This window comes from Erinaceus europaeus, chromosome 17, assembly GCF_950295315.1.
Source record: "Erinaceus europaeus chromosome 17, mEriEur2.1, whole genome shotgun sequence".
Classification (NCBI taxonomy): Eukaryota; Metazoa; Chordata; class Mammalia; order Eulipotyphla; family Erinaceidae; genus Erinaceus; species Erinaceus europaeus.
Genome location: NC_080178.1, coordinates 4,887,932 through 4,904,252, shown reverse-complemented (window position 1 = coordinate 4,904,252; position 16,321 = coordinate 4,887,932). Strand labels below are relative to the sequence as shown.

The 16,321-nt window shown below is 58.2% G+C and overlaps 1 protein-coding gene across 3 annotated transcripts in view; it reads right to left on the bottom strand.

Moving 5' to 3' along the window:
- Positions 1 to 16,321, bottom strand: part of MACROD1 (mono-ADP ribosylhydrolase 1) — a 117,488-nt gene that overhangs the window by 90,234 nt on the left and 10,933 nt on the right. The gene's annotated exons all lie outside the window — the stretch shown is intronic.

Below are 16,321 nucleotides of genomic sequence, written 5' to 3'. Positions count from 1 at the left end.
AAAAAAGAGAGAGAGAGGAAAAAAAAAGAGGCAGGGTTTCTGCCACCAAGTGTCCTCACCTGCCTCCCCCTCCCCACACAGATACAGCCCCCCAACTTCCCCAGCTGCCTCTACCCCCCATGCTCTCTGACCACCTTCTCTGAGCTGCAGGTGTTTGGCATGAGGAACAGCTTTTCTTTTTCTTTTTTTTTTTAATGTGTCAGCTGATTAGATCTAATGGTTTCCATGGCCGCTCAAACAAAGCCCAGGAAAAAAAAAAAAAAAGCCATGAGGCTTCTCAGAAAAAAAGCCCACCCCTGAAAGGGGGGCTCTGAAAACGCCAGATGCCGGCAGGTTGTGTCTCCTCCCTCCGCAGTCTGCGTGGCTGTCATCTGTCACCTGCTGGCGCAGGGTGGTGAACCACGAGATGAGAAGGGTTTGGGAATAATGGCAGGAACTCTGGAGAGGAGGGAGGGGTCTGCAGTGCCCGGCTCCCCCACCACCCCCAGCATGGGTGGCTGGGGTCACCATCTGTCACCTCGTCCCTTGTCCCCAAGGGCAGGGAGGATGAGAAGGGGGCAGTGCCCAGAGGTGGCATTTTTTTCAAAAGGCCTCCAGCAGGAAGCAGGGCCAAGATGACAGTCACAGGCCACCGGCCACGGGGCCTGAAAAGAGGCCACCGGTCCCTGCCGCGGCCCAGCGAGGGTGGAGAGACTTGGGCACGAGGCTTTGTGAGCTGGTGGGAATGAGCCCCCCCAAGACCACCGGGGAGCCTGGCTCCCTGCCCCAGAAGAGGCCAGGGGCGCGGCCTCACTGTGCTGGAAACCAGGCCTCTTTTTCCCTTTTCTCCACTTGAAACGGCTCACAGACAATGAGATCCAGAGAGAGCATTCCCAAGCCTTAATTTCTCCTCCAGACAAAGGTTGCACTCCTTTGACCCCAGCACCCCAGACACTCTGGGCAGGTCACACACATACATACACACACACACACACACACACACACACACACACACCACCAGGCAGGAGAGGCCACAGAGGAGGCGGGCAGGGGACAGGAGTCCAGGGTGGCGGCTGTCTCTGAAGCAAGGTCCCCTCCCTCCACCTGGCTCCTGTTTCTGCCCCGGTCCCCAGCCACTGGCCCCCAGGTCCCTGCTGCCAATACGCTGTGTCCACCTTTCCCTGAGCCAGTCCAGGGGACGGGAGCATCTGGAGACCAGCAGGTAACCCCGTGCTGCGACAGCCACAGGCCCAGAGCCAGCAGGTCCCACGACCTTGTCACAGCGAACCACAAAACCCAGAGGTCCACGCCTACCTGGGAAGGGGAGACATGGGGGCGAGTACAGGCCTCTGGCTCCAAGTTTTTGCAACAGGGTGCTACCTACTGAGCCCCCAGCCCCCATGTAAAAAATAAAATCCCCAGAGAGTACAGTCCCCCCGCTTTTTCTGCCCCAGTGCCCTGACGGAAGCCCAGAGAATTTTCAGAGAGCGAGTCCCCCCAAAAGTCCATTCCCTCATGGCATAGCTGTGGACTCGAGCCCTGGTGCCTCCCAGCTTGACTCTTCTGAGTGGGACACAGAACACAACAAGGAGAGGCTGTCTGTGGTCATCTGAACCCCCTTCACCCCTAGAAGCACCCGATGACCCCCAGATGATACGGAAGAGCCCAGGGCCCACCGCCAGACTGTCTAGAATGTTCCTCCAGAGAGAGCCGGAACCACCCAGCCTCACGCTCACAAGGTGCAGTGGTTTCTGTGGCGTGGAAGGCAGGTGCAAAGTTTAAGCCCCTCAGAAAGCCCACGACTCCTCTTTGGTTAAGTGGTCTGCCCTTCGTGGTCATGAGATGTAGTCACTGGAATCTCTGTTTCTATTAGATGGCAATTGTCCTTTAAATTTCTCCTTAAAAATAAAAGAGGAAAGGAAAAAAGAGAAGGGAGGCAAGGCAGGGGAGTGCAGGCCAGGAGTGTCATTTGCATTTTGCGAATGATGCCTCTTGTAAGCTCCGCTCAGGCGCTCAGGCGTGGGGCCCGACGTATGGAATGCTTAAGAGATTACTAAGAATAAAATCTATTAATTAGTCATACTCAATTCTGAAGACATGCTGTGCATCGAAAGCTCCTTGGCCTCCCCCTTCCCTCCTGCCTTCTTCCCGAGGCCTCCATCCTCCCTACCGGGGGCCCTGGGCCGGGATGTGGGGTTAGGGGCACGGTGGCCCTGGCAGGAGAAGGGTCTGCTCCTTTCCTCCCTCCCCAGGCCTCCCCTTTCTCTCTCTGGGGGTTGGTTGGGGGGTATTGGGAGCCCTAGCGACCCCCTCAAAGAGTAAGAGATGGGGCTCAGGCCAGTGGGGCCCAGTGTGCATAGCGAACCCCCAGCCTCAGTTTTCCTTTTGCTGAGCTGAGGCAGGGTCTAACTTCACATAGAAAAATCTGGGTGCTCTGAGGCCCAGTGTGTGTGTGTGTGTGTGTGTGTGTGTGTGTGTGTGTGTTGGGGGGGCAGGGTGCTGATTCTAGAAGGTTCCAGTTGGTCCAGGAAGAGGGAGAAGCAGGCAGTGAGGATGAGAGAAGGGTCGATTAGGGCCTGGGGGAGGGGCAGGCCATATGCACAGGAGCCCCCACCCCCTCGGAGCGTGGCGCAGGGGAGGATGCCCTCCCTGGCAGAGCCAGCCCACTCCAGAAATCTGCTCCCAGCTGAAAGCACCAGGGAGGAGGACGAGACTCCTGAGCCTCGTGCTTATGAAAAATACAAGAAGAAAAATTGGACGCAGCAGGCAGGGCGCAGTGCCGGGGCTGGGGAGGGGACGGGTGGGAAGGGGGCTGGGGTGCGGGGCAGTGTGTCCCCAGGGATGCCACCGAGGGCCTTCTCGCCTCGGTGCACATACCAGGGTGCTGGAGCGGGTGCAGGAGGTGGGCTGCGGACCCTGGCGCTGGACAGGGTGTGGTAGTGAGTGGAGACAGAGTCCCCCACAACCCCTCGTGCAGGTGGGGCCCCAACCAGACAGGGAGGGGCCAGGGAGGACCGGCTTCCCTCTTCAGAAAAAAAGGCCTGTTTCTTTCCCTTTTTAACTTTTTTTTTATTATCTATATTTATTTATTGGATAGAGACAGCCAGAAATTGGGAGGGAAAGGGGAGACAGAGAGAGAGAGAGACACCTGCAGCCCTGCTTGACCACTGGTGAAGCTCTCCCCCTGCAGGTGGGGACCGGGGGCTCGAACCCGGGTCCTTGCACACTGTAACGTGTGCTCAACCAGGTGCGCCACCACCCGGCCCTGGTTTGTTTCTTTCTACATTGTAGGGACCTGATTTCCCCAGGGTGGCAAAGCAAAGGCTCCCCCTAGGCCTGGGGGGCCGGGGGGAGGCTGGAGGAGCCTAGGAGGACTGAGCTCTTAAGTACTATCCAGGCGGAAAGCAATCTTTTTTTTTCCACCTCTGTCCAGTGCTCAGGCCTCTGGGAGGGGGGGGTGCTGGAGACCCAGTGGGGGGGGGGCTGTCACTTAGAGACTCTCCTGCTTCCATCTGCTGGGGGTTGGATGCGGGGGTGGGAAAGAGGCCAGCAGAAAAGGGAAGATCTCGGGGCAGAAGAGATCTGGCCAGTAAGTGAAGAGCATCCGAGGCGCGACCCCCTGAGAACTCAGGTCAAGGCCACTGGGTCCCATCACACAGCGGGGGTGAGACTGGACAGGTGGGCAGGGCGGCCCCTCCCTCCTGCCTGAGGTCTCTGCCCTGGTCCTTCCTAGTCACCCTCCGCTCACTCCAGCCAAGTCTTGGGCTGTCCGGGGCGCTTCTCAGCGATGCTGGTGTGTGTGTGTGTGTGTGTGTGTGTGTGTGTGTGTGTGTGTGTGTGTGTGTGTGTGTGTGTGTGTGTGTGTGTGTGTTTAGTGTTTACCATTTATCTTTATCTTGAAATGCTCTGCAGCTCTGAAAACATTCCAGCTCTGAAAACATTCCAGAAGACGCTCCTTGGGTTCCGATTCTGCCCCCCCCCACCTCTGCATTCTTAAAATCAAGGGGTGTCTTTTTCCCCTGAAACCCCATCATCATCTTCAATGGCTAGGGCCAGGTCCACCTTGGGCAAATCCCTCCTTTTCTGCCAGTTTCTGCCCCCTACCCAGGAGATATTGGAGGGCAGCCCTTCTGACTGGGAACCCCAGCTTTCTAAGGAAGCTCTGTTTCCTGAAAGGAAAAGGCCCCTCACCTGCCCAGGGCGGAGTGACTGTGAGGGGCTGCCCTGGCTTCAGAGCCGCCTCAGTGCCTGGCCTCTGTCTTCCCCATGTCTCACCCCCCCCCCAACACCTGGAGCCCCAAGGCCGGGCCTGGAGGGGCCTGGCAGCAAGATCTTAGCTGTCCCTGTCCCTAAACCTCTAGATATGGGCGGGGGGGGGAGCACTCAGACAAGAAGCCAGGACCCGGGGCCACTGGGTCCCAGCAGTGTCGGCACACAGGGTCACTCTGTCCATCACCTCTTCTCCTCGGGCCTGGGTTCAACCCGCAGGCTCAGGATGTATGTTTTAGAGCTGGCCTTCCTGTCACTCTCTGGCCCTGCCCGCAGCCAGGCACAAGGAGGGGGCCTGTGGGCAGCCCCCCACCCCCAGCATCTCACTCTTGTCCCCTACACCCCCCAGCCACCAGCTGTGGGGGACATCCAACCATTCAGCCAGCTCCAGCGCCAGCCAGCTGACTCAGTTTCCCCTCTGGAGGGCGGCAAGAGAAGCAGGGAGCTCTGGCACAGGCCCATCCCCTAGAGCCGGGGGTCCAGGAGGGCTCAGGCCACCCCCTTCCCCCCTGGCTATACCCCTCCCCCAGGTTCCCACGGGTTCTGGGTACCCCGTAAGAAGACACACACACCCCCAACACCAGCCTAGACTTCCTAGCCCACTCAGCTCTGCCAACAGCCCCCCTACCCAGAAGCCGAGAGAGGAGTGGGGAGCAGTAAGCAGAGGTGTTGGGGCTCAGTGGGAGGCAGATGTGAACGAGGAGCTCTAGTAGACTAGACCGACCCCCAACAGCAGCACTGCAAAGTACAAGCCTTCAACAGCTACTCTTGTCACGGATGTTAAAAGGTCCTTCGTATCAAATTTGGTATCACTGAACTTTCTGGAATGCCCCCCTGCCCCTGCGTCCGTAGACCCTATCCCCTAGATATCTGAGATGGGAACCAGGGAGGGAGGGGGAGGGGGGTTCTCAGCCTGATTCTGGAGGGGGGATACTCTGTCTGCCCCCTACCTCCGGCCCTGTGACCAGCACCCCTTTGGTCATGTGGGGGTCCCCCTCAGCCACACACTCCTGTCTCTACCACTCCCCCTCTCAAGGGCAGAGCAATCTCAGAGAGTTGGGGCCGTTCATGCCACAGCCACAGCTGCCCACCTCCCCAGCCTCACCACCAGACCGGGGTCTCTGGGAGGCCGAGTACCCCCCCCAGACCCACATCACCACCACGACCACAGAAACCAAAGTGTGCTGCAGCCCCCCCACCCCCCACCCTGGCCCCCTGCCTGCAGGTGCCTTGAGACCTCAGTGTCCAGATGAATGTGATGAACTCTTTGGTCTATTTTCCGTTTGTCTGTTCTCATACGAGATCTCCAAGTCCACTTTGCCTCGTCCTTTCTTGAAATAAATAGATTTAACTTTTACAGTCCTCTCAGCTGCCGACTCTGGGTGGGGTGGTGACCCAGGGATGGGAAGGAATTACAAGGAGTGCGGATTACGCCATGTGGAGCTGCAGATAAGCCTGGAGACTGGGGGGGGGGGGGTATCTTGCCTCGCTTCTATCCCCACCCTGCCCTGGAGACCCCCCTCACCAGGTGGCCACTTTCAGACCTTCTCTGGGACAGCACAGCCCCAAAGTGGGGTAGGGGTGACGGGGGCTGAGGGGGGTGACTGTCCGGCGAAGAGAGCCATTTCTGCTCATTACGCATAAAATAGGAACCATCACGACGCGAGTGGGTGAGCTGTTCCTAGGCCGTGGGGAGGGAGGGAGACAGGAGGGGAGGGCGGGTCCTTTCAGTGTACAAGGACCCAGTTTGGGTTCCCTGGACACCACAGGGAGGACCATGCCTGGCGCCTCCCTCCATAAATAGTGGAGCAGTGTGGGGGTAGTATCTCTCCCTCCTTGCGTCTCTCTGTCTCTCCTCCACCCCAAAATTAAGAGTGGAGGAAGGAAACAAAGTCCACCAGAAGCAAGGAGCCCACAGGCCTGAGGCCCAGCAGGCAAAACCCAAAAAGGCCCAAAGTTCAACGGGGAGAAAGAACAGACAGCTGCTGCCCCCTGAGACCCGGGCCCTGGTCTTCCCCGTTCACCACTAGGGTTCCAGAAGCTCCCAGCTGCCTGCCCCCCCCCGCCCCTGCCCCCCATCACCGCTTCCCAGGAGATGTCTCTGGAGAAGGGACCAAACCACAGCCCCACACCCTAGCCCTTTGCTAAGTACTTGGCATCCTGCTAAGTACTTGCCTCCCAGGGAGACAGACCCAGAGGTGGGTTGTGAGTGTGTGGGGGGACCTGAGCTGCCTCCTCCACAGATGCTTCTGTGACCCCCTCAGCACCCCTGTCCTCTCAGCAGCACCCCCTCGCAGCCTCTCCTTCCGCACCCTACCTCACCCCCATCTTCGGGGAGGACTCAGGCCCGGCTGAGAGCCCTCCAAGATTCACAGGGGAGTGAAATCTTCCTTGCGCTGCCTGCCGCCAAGCCTGCCTGGAGCCCAGCCCTGGCTGCCCCCCACGCACAGGGAGCCCCACTTATGAAAGCTGCGGAGGCTGCTCCAACCACCCGGCCCAGGTGTTAAGTGATTTACCGCCACCCTGAATTCCCTGGCAGTTTCTTATCATCTTTTATTTCCGTTTCTGAGATGAGGCTCAGTGTCACTGCCCCCTCCTCAGGTCCTCCCCACCACCTGTGCACAGGGCCTAAATGCTGCCCCCCAGCTCTGCAGAGGAGAAATGGGGTACAAGTTGGGAGGTCAAGAATGGCAGCAAGAGTGGCAGCAGATGGCTGGACTCTTCCCTGGGGTGAGAGCTTGGCTAGGCTCTAAGAACCCCCTCTGTCCACATCTGGGGGTGCGGCACCCCCCCCGCAAAAAAAAACCAAACAAAAACATGCAGGCACCTCAGCAGGCAGAAGCCTTGCAGGAAATGTGGCAGCAGAAACTGCCTGTCTGGGGGTCAAACCCAGGGCCTCCCATCCAGGAAGACCTATGTGAGTAACTGTGTCCGTCCCCAGGAGGTCCGGCCCCTGTAGTGACGGGGAACTTGAACCTGGGTCCTTACACATGGTAAAGTGTGTGGTATCTCTCCGGCCCCTGCAGTGACGGGGACTTGAACCTGGGTCCTTACACATGGTAAAGTGTGTGCTATCTCTCCGGCCCCTGCAGTGACGGGGACTTGAACCTGGGTCCTTACACATGGTAAAGTGTGTGCTATCTCTCCGGCCCCTGCAGTGACGGGGACTTGAACCTGGGTCCTTACACATGGTAAAGTGTGTGCTATCTCTCCGGCCCCTGCAGTGACGGGGACTTGAACCTGGGTCCTTACACATGGTAAAGTGTGTGCTATCTCTCCCTCTTTCTCTCTTTCTCTCTCTCAGCCCCCACGACCAACCCTCTAATCCTATTTTTTGGTGCTGAGGAATGAACTGGGTCTCATGCATACAGTGTCCAAGGTCCAACTTTTTCATTCGTGGGGGGGAGTAGGGTGGTAGTGCAGTGGGTTAGGTGAAGGTGGCACAAAGCACAAGGACCGGCATAGAATCCTGGTTCGAGCCCCCGGCTCCCCACCTGCAGGGGCGTCGCTTCAGAGGCGGTGAAGCAGGTCTGCAGGTGTCTGTCTTTCTCTCCCGCTCTCTGTCTTCCCCTCCTCTCTCCATTTCTCTCTGTCCTATCCAACAACAATGACATCAATAACAACAACAATAATAACTACAACAATAAAACAACAAGGGCAACAAAAGGAGGGAAAAAAGTAGCCCCCAGGAGCTGTGGATTGGTCCTGCAAACACCGAGCCCCAGCAATGACCCTGGAGGCAAAAAACAAAACAAAACCAAAAAAAAAAAAAAAAAGAGAGAGAGAGAGAGAGACCACAGCACAGCTTCACTATCCAGGAAGCTGGTGGTTCTATGTAGTGCCAGGACTCGAACCCAAGACCCCAGGTGTGGTGAGGGTTCTCTCCTGATCCTGGGCCCCAGGGGTAAAGCGTCCTCTCCCACAGTGCAGGCGGCCCAGTGTGACTCAGAAACAAGCCTGGGCCTTTTCTCGGTACCCACCCCCATGGTTCACACCTCTTTCTCAAGCACCTGCTAGGTGGGGGCATGGCAGTGGGGGGGTCCCCAGCCCCCTGCCCGGAGGAATCCGAGTCGGCTGGCTAATGTGGGGTGGACACTTGTGGTTGGCTGAGCTGGGTCTGTCTGCAAGGCAGACAAGCTCTCAAGAGCACAGAGGTTGGCGGGGTGGGGGGGGGGGTGCACACTGGAGTTGGGGAGGCACTGGGAGAGGGCGGAAGCCCACTTCACTGAGCTTCTGCTGCATGCCAGTCCCTGCCACAGGGCCCCCCCCACCATACACACACAAGGCACAATGCCCTGAACCGCTGCGGAAGACCCTGCAATCAGGGTCCCCCAAAATTTCTCAGTGGGGGGGCAGCGTTCCACTGGCAGGCGCCTAGGGACAGGGACGCTTGTGATCTGGGCTCCAGGTTCACCAGGCCCCCCTCTCCCAGCCATCTGCCTCCTCAGCATCTGGGCTGTTTGATTCTCAGCAGCTTTGGGGGGGATTAAGCCGATTACAGAGCCTGAGGGTGGGGGTGACCCGGTGCCCTCTCTGATACCACCTCCCACCTACTTTCAGAAGCTCCCAGAAGCCAGCGGGGCATCTGAGCTGGGAAAAGGGGCCTTTGATTAGCTTTCTCTCGGGTTGGGCCTGGCAAATGGATTCACTGTGGGGTGGGGGTGGGCAGCTGGGGTGGGGGTTCAAGGGGCAAGCCCCACCCTGAGGCTATCCCCAGAGTCAGCTCCTAGGGGTGCTGGCAGGTGGAACCCAGGGTGCCCAGCTGCCTTCCTCAAGCCACAGTCAGGGGTGACTCCCTGCAAGGGCGCCCACCTACAAAGGGCCAGGCCGGGTGCCCCCCGGGTCCTCCCATGCCCCCCCCCAGTGCTGTGAGGCCTCCTGAGGAGATCTGACTGGGGAGTCTGGAAGGAAAGGCCACCAGGGACAGGGAGCTGGGTGTAGCCTCACAGCTGGACCCCAGGCAGGTGAGGGCCAGAGGCAAGGAGGGGGACCCCGATCTTGGCCACTAGTGAGTGAGGCCCTGCTGAGGCTGCTATGAGCAGAGCAGAGCTCTCTCAAACCCTGGCACAAAGCAAGCAGCCCCCAGCTCCTACTTTGCACCCACTGGATAGGAGATGCTTGGGGGAGGGGCGGTGTGGAATAGCCCCCACACACACACTTCTGGCTTCTCCCAGCACCTGCCTCTGGGGTAAAGAATGCTTCTGATTTCAGTTAGCCTCTCCCCATGCTCAGCCAATCCGTCTTCCTCCTGCTGGAGTGGCCTGTTAACCCCCCCCACACACACACCCCTACATTCTTCTCATTGATTTGCGGGAGCTCTTTGTATATTAAGAGCCCGGTGGAGATGGGAGTCAGGCAGTAGAGCAGTGGGTTAAACACAGGAGGTTAAGTGCATGTGGCGCAAAGTGTTAAGGATCCTGGTTCAAGCCCCCAGCTCCCCACCTGCAGGGGAGTCGCTTCACAGGCGGTGAAGCAGGTCTGCAGGTGTTTCTATCTTTCTCTCCCCCTCTCTGTCTTCCCCTCTTCTCTCCATTTCTCTCTGTCCTATCCATCAACTACAACATCAACTACAACAATAAAACAACAAGGGCAACAAAAGGGAAAAATAAATAAATAATAATAACAGAGCCTGGTGGAGAGACACAGCCTTCTCTGGGGGCAGATCCCTCCAGGTCTCGCTCAGGAGGAGGAGGGCCAGGTCCCAGGGCAGGGAGGAGGAGATTTGGGGCTCCCAGATGTCCCCACTGAAATATAAAAACCCCCCAGCTCCCCTGGGTCCACTCAGATTTGGCATTTCGCACTGGCAAAGCCTAGGCTTGGTTCTAAATCACATGTTGGGCCGTCTACACTAGGAGAGGAAATTTTACCCCTGTGGGCCAGGCCTGTTGGGACCACCTGGCAGAAGAAGGCAGATCTCAGGGCCAGGAGAGAGCCTTCACATGCCACGGTTCGAGCCCTGGAACCACATGGGAGCACCATGCATGGCACTAGCTCCCTGGATGGTGAAGTTGTGCTGTGGCACCTCTCTCTCTCTCTCTCTCTCTCTCTCTCACTCTCTCTCTCTCTCTCATAAAAAAACTGGACCTGGGGTGGTAACGCAGCGGGTTAAGCGCACGTGGCACAAAGCGCAAGGACCAGCATAAGAATGCCAGTTTGAGCCCCCGGCTCCCCACCTGCAGTGAAGCAGGTCTGCAGGTGTCTGTCTTTCTCTTCCCCTCTCTGTCTCCCCCTCCTCTCTCCATTTCAGTCTGTCCTATCCAACAACGACAACATCAATAACAGCAACAATAATAACCACAACAACAATAAAACAACAAGGGCAACAAAAGGGAAAAATAAATAAAATATAAAAAAATCTTTAGAGTGGTCCGAGAGGTGGCGCAGTGGTAAAGCTTTGGCCTCTCAAGCATGAGGTGCCGAGTTTGATCCCTGGCAGCACATGTACCAGTGTGATGTGTATTTCTTTCTCTCTCCTCCTATCTTTCTCATAAATAAATAAAATCTTTATAAAAAAATAGACCTGGGACATTGCTCAGTGGTACTGAACATGCATGAGACCGAGCTCACTCCCCAGCACCAAAAATAGGACTAGAAGGGGACCAGGTGGTGGCCTACCTGGTTAAATGCATGTTATAGCGCGCAAGGTACTGGGGTCAAGCCTCTGGTTCCCACCTGCAGGGGGGAAGCTTCATGAATGGTGAAGCAGAGCTGCAGGTGTCTCTCTGTCTTTTTCCCTCTCTATCTCCCCTCCCTCTCAATTTCTCTCTGTCTCTATTCAATAATAAATTAAAAAATAAAATAAGGGATTAGAGGGTAGGTCCTGAGAGTATATATATATATAGAGAGAGAGACAGAGAGAGACAAAGATATCACACTTTACTGTGTGTAAGGACCCAGGCTCAAGTCTCCAGTCACCACAGGGCAGCACATGTGGGAAGGGGGCACAGTTGCTCACACAGGATCTTCCTGTGTGGGAGGCCCTGGGTTTGAGCCCTGGCACCATAAGAGAGCACCATGGACAACAGTACTAGGAGTCTTCCAAGGGTGGTGGAGCAGTGTTGTGGTGGCTCTCGTAGCTCTTATTTACAGGGAAACTGAGGCCACAAGACTCAGGAGCAGCCCTGGGGGCACTGGAACCCCAGCCTATCCTGTCCTATCTGCCCCAGTTTAGGGTGAGGGGGTGACTGAGTCAAGTACCCACAGGGCTTCAGGGAGAGGAGGCTGAGGCAAATTCAAGGTCAAGGTTCAAAGTCAAGGTGGGCATGGGAGAAAGGTCTGCAGCCCCCTCACCTGCAACCCCACCTAGGACACCTGAGGCCTTGGGGAGCAGTGACCATGCCTTGTCTCTAGAGTGACCCCAGGGGACAGCTCCCCACAGGCCCCTCTGAGTCACAAAGGTGACCCAGGGTAGCCGCCGTGAGCGTATAGCAGTTAGCACTCAGCGTTGTGATGCCCCAGGCTCCGTGTTGTCCAGAGCGCTGTGGCCTTTGAGGATATTCCCGAGAGAGACACAGCCACAGTCCAGCGGTGACAGAACAGCGGGGACAGCTGGCAGCTGCCCTGTCGCCACACCTTCCACCTGCTGCCACCACAGTTTGGCTCCCATTTTGATGGCAATTACAAAGCCCAGGTGGGGTAGAGGGGGGCACACGTTGCCAGGGGCCTGAGGCCTGCTGACTGTGCCACCCTCTTGCCCCACCTCTGCCAGCTGGCCCCATGCCCACTGTCATCCCAGTTCTGTGCCCCTAGACCTTCCCCCCACCCATTCTCAAGTCCTCATGGGAGGTGTCACCTGACACCCCAGTGTGGGCAGAAACCACTGTCCTCTTCCCTGTCTGGTGCCTCTAGGAAGGGGGGCTTCCTGTGCCCCCTCCCCGCTCCTGCCCCCCCACTCACACTCACACACTCTCACATACACACACATACACACACACACACACACACACATACACACTCACTGCACAGAGAGCCTCCCTGCCTTCTGGGCTTAGTTTAGTGGCTGACAATAACAGTCAACCCTTTCCTGCCTGGTGCCCACCAACTCTGAGCTTCCCGCATGCCAGCTGGCCCTGTGAGAAGGGCAGGACTGCTCAGACCCTGTCTCTCCCCCTGGGAGTGGGTGAGAGTACCAGCCCAGTTCAGCGGCCGCCCTGGCCCAGTCTGTTCAGTCTATTTGTTAGAGAGACCCCACCTGTAGGGGAAAAGCTTCATGAGTGGTGAAGCAGGGCTGCAGGTGTCTGTCTCTCTCTGTCTCCCTCATCCCTCTGTTGCTCTCTGTCTCTATCCAATAACAAAATTAGAGAGAGAGAGAGGAGAGACATCACGGCATGGCCCCACCTCCCCAAGGCGCTCCCCCCTCCACTCACTACCCAGCATGATGCTTCCACGCAGTGCAGGGGCTTGAACCCAGGACCTCATACAGGGCAAGGTGTGCACTCTAGTGGGTGAGCTATCTCCTGGCCTCTGTCTTTTTCCTCATATTGCTCCCGGGAGGTACACCCCAACCCAACACTCACAGGCTGATATGTGGAAGCTTGGGATCCCTTTAGCTCCTACAGGGGTCACCCCAAACTGGAGATGGGCCAGCCCTGAGCAAGAGGACCCCAGAGCCAGCAGACAGAGCACCCCCAAACAGTGCTGCCTGCCCCAGAGGAAGGGCAGGGCCCCAGGTTCTTGTGGGGTGGAGTGGGGGAACATGGGGTGATTGTCAGTGAATGGGGAGCCCAGTCCCAGCCCCTTCCCTGCTGTGTGAGACCCTGAGCCCACTGCTGTCCCTCTCTGGGCTGCTTAGACTCTCCTGTCTTCCTGATCAAGACTGCAGATGGCAGGCCCAGTAAAAGCACCTGCCTGGGATCGGGCGGTAGCGCAGTGGGTTAAGTGCACGTGGTGCAAAGCACAAGGACCGGCGTAAGGATCCAGGTTCGAGCCCCGGCTCCCCACCTGCAGGGGAGTCACTTCACAGGCGGCGAAGCAGGTCTGCAGGTGTCTGTCTTTCTCTCCCCTTCTCTGTCTTCCCCTCCTCTCTCCATTTCTCCCTGTCCTATCCAGCAGCAAACGACATCAACAATAACAATAATAACCACAACAAGGCTACAACAACAAGGGCAACAAAAGGGGGAAATGGCCTTTAGGAGCAGTGGCTTCATGGTGCAGGCACCGAGCCCCAGCGGTAACCCTGGAGGCAAAAAAAAAAAAAAAAGCACCTGCCCTGAATTTAAACCCTGCAGTGGAAGCTCCATGGATGGTGGAGTGGTACCTTGGTGTCTCTCTCTCTCCCTCTCTCCCTCTCTCTCTCTCTCTCTCTCTCTTTCCCTCTCTCTCTCTCTTGCTGAGGTTACAGAATTTCAATATTAAGTCAGGGAGGCCACTCAGAAGTATCCCCAATGCACAAGGCTGTCAAGCCTGAGGGTCTGGGGTCTCACACAGAACCAGGACCCCACAAACACCCTGTCCCCACCTCCTCTGACATCCAGGGCCAGCCACAGGGGCACGTGAGGTTCTGGCTGGAGGAGGAAGAGGGGACCCGGGGGTTCAAGCTGTTCCTCCCGTCACAGGATCTCTCATTCACTCAGCAAACACGGAGCCCAGGATGGGTCCTCATTGGTGCCCCCAGCAGGGCAGGAAGGAGCCAGATGGCCCTCGGGAGATGAGGGGTGGGGGGCTGGAGTCTGGCCCCTGGCCCCAGCTGCCTGGCCAGCCCGCAGCCCTCGGGAACCTCCGTGATTCAGCAAGGATCCACAATTCATGAAGTCATGGAACCACTCCCCGACCTTGCGGTAAGTCTGGGGGTGCTCTGGGCTTTCCAAATTGGGGAGAGGAGGCCTCAGTCCTCCTGACTGGCCTCCCCACCAGCCGCTCTGCCCTGCACCCCACACCCAGGGGGAGAAAGCAAGCCTGCCTCACCCCTTCCTATCAGCACTGTCCCTCCTCTCTTAGTGCAAATGCTATCTCCTCCAGGCAGACTTCCAGATTGCCTCCACCCCCATCGGGAGGCCTGCAGTGTCTGGGATGCTCTGCTGTCAGTCCCCACCCATGCTGGCTCACAAACTGCATAGTGGGTGGCACAGACCTCTCCCAGTGCCTGTTGGTGTCTGACAGGATGGCCACAGGCGACTTCAATTTCCACTGAGTCGCCTGGCAGCGTGGCTGAGTGGTGGGTCTACCGGGGAGCGGTGGACCCCAACACTCGCCGGCCCCCTTCCCAGGTCACTGGACCACGAAGGACCACCTAGCTCCTGCCCGCCGCCTCCCTGCCGCCACGGAAGAGAGGAGCCATGGGCACCGGCTGCCGAGAGCCTCGGCAAACACACTGAAATCTGAAGTGACAGATAAAGCGATTTACCACGACGGTTTAGCGTCAGATCACTTCCCACAAGGCAGCCAGCATCCCTGGGCCCCCCTGCCTGCGAGTCCATCACGGACTCTCTAAATTACATCTCTGAGCCCCACAAGGGAGGGGCCCAGGCGGCGGCTGGGGGACGGGCAGAGGGAGGATCCACAAATCAAAGCCAGGCTCAGGAGAGTACAGTGCTCCTCCACAGCCAACTTTAAATAAATAAGCGGCTTAAACAGCTCCGGGAGGACGGCTGGGGGCCGGGAAACACGGTTCTGCTCCCGCCCGGGCCGCCACCTCCTGGCAGAAGTAATTGGTCCCAGCGGCGAGAGGCCTGGCACCACTGAGGCCTGGCTTCCGGGGGGCGCATTGTCACATTCTTCATCCACCAGATGCCCTGGCTCTAGTGCCTGGGGCCTGGGGGCTCACGGGGACGTGTGAGGGGGCCTAGGGCTCAGTATCCCCACCCCTGGGGGTGGGGGTGTCAGCGGTGACCCCACAGAGAGCTAGAACGGAGGGTTCTCTGGGGCGGCTGGAAGCCTCCGGGGCGTGAACTTGACCTCATCAGGGTCACATCCCAGCTGCAAAGAGACCCAAGCTTTCTGGGGCCCTGATCAGGCCCCTGAGAATCTCCCACTTCAGCTCAGGGCCTGCGGGGGAGGAGGGTGTTGGCTGTTCATTAAGATTGATACTCTGCACCCCCAAAGCCAGCACGAATGGCGGGGGGCCTCTGCAGGCAGAGTGGGGGCACCCTGTGATCTTAAACCCTGCCCCCCACCGGGCAGACATGCTCCCTCCACTCCAGACACCACAGAAAGCACAGCACACCCCAGAGAGGCGGTGGCAGTGAAAGCCAGCCCTGCCAGGTGCCAGAGTCTCCACAAACCTGAGCGAGTGAGGAGAAGAGAGGGGTGTAGGAGGCAGGGGGGGCACCTGCCCCCTTCAGGGGGCCCCACCAGCCCCAGGAGAGGCAGAGGGGCATGATGGGTAGACTGGAGACCCCCCAAATCTACAGGTCATGAGGACCTGGGGGCACCCTCTGGGGACCCCCATTCCCCTGCGTGCTCCCCACCTTCTCTTCCTGCCTCAGGGGCCAGGCCCTTGGCAGTGACAGCGCCTACCCATCCCACCCACATCTAATGAGAGACACAGAGAAACCCCCCCAACACCCAGACACTCCAGCCTCAGCCCCCCCACCCTGCCCAAACAGGCCCCTGGCTCCGGCACTCCCAGACCACAGCTCCTTCATCCCCTGCAATGGCGGCTCCCCTGTCCCTCCACCCCCAGAAGCAATTCTTCACGACTAACGATCGTCAACAAGTCAAATGGAGTTGGATGGGGCCGGGTTCTCTTCTGCACGGGAATCAAACACATACGGGTCTCGAGAGCAGATTTATACCACCCCGAACTGCCCCGGGCGCCTCAGCTTTTATTCCGCTAATAAACACACTGATTTAGGCACTGGGGCACCTGCAGCCACGATCTCTGCTGCCCCCTGGTGGGCGGCGTGCAGGGCCCAGGCCCTAAGGACCCAGCCTGAGCATCCCCTGGAACGGGACCCCCACCACAAGCCGGGACGGCCAGGCTTGAGGTCGTCCCCCAAGGCGAAGACCTGGGGGTCCTGGGATGGGGGCCCCGGTGAGATGGGGTGAGACTCAGTCTAGGAAGGAAAGGAGACCCCAGAAATGCAGGTCAAGAGGTAAACTGAGGCAGGGAGGCAGGGAGGGAGGGGGCAGAAGC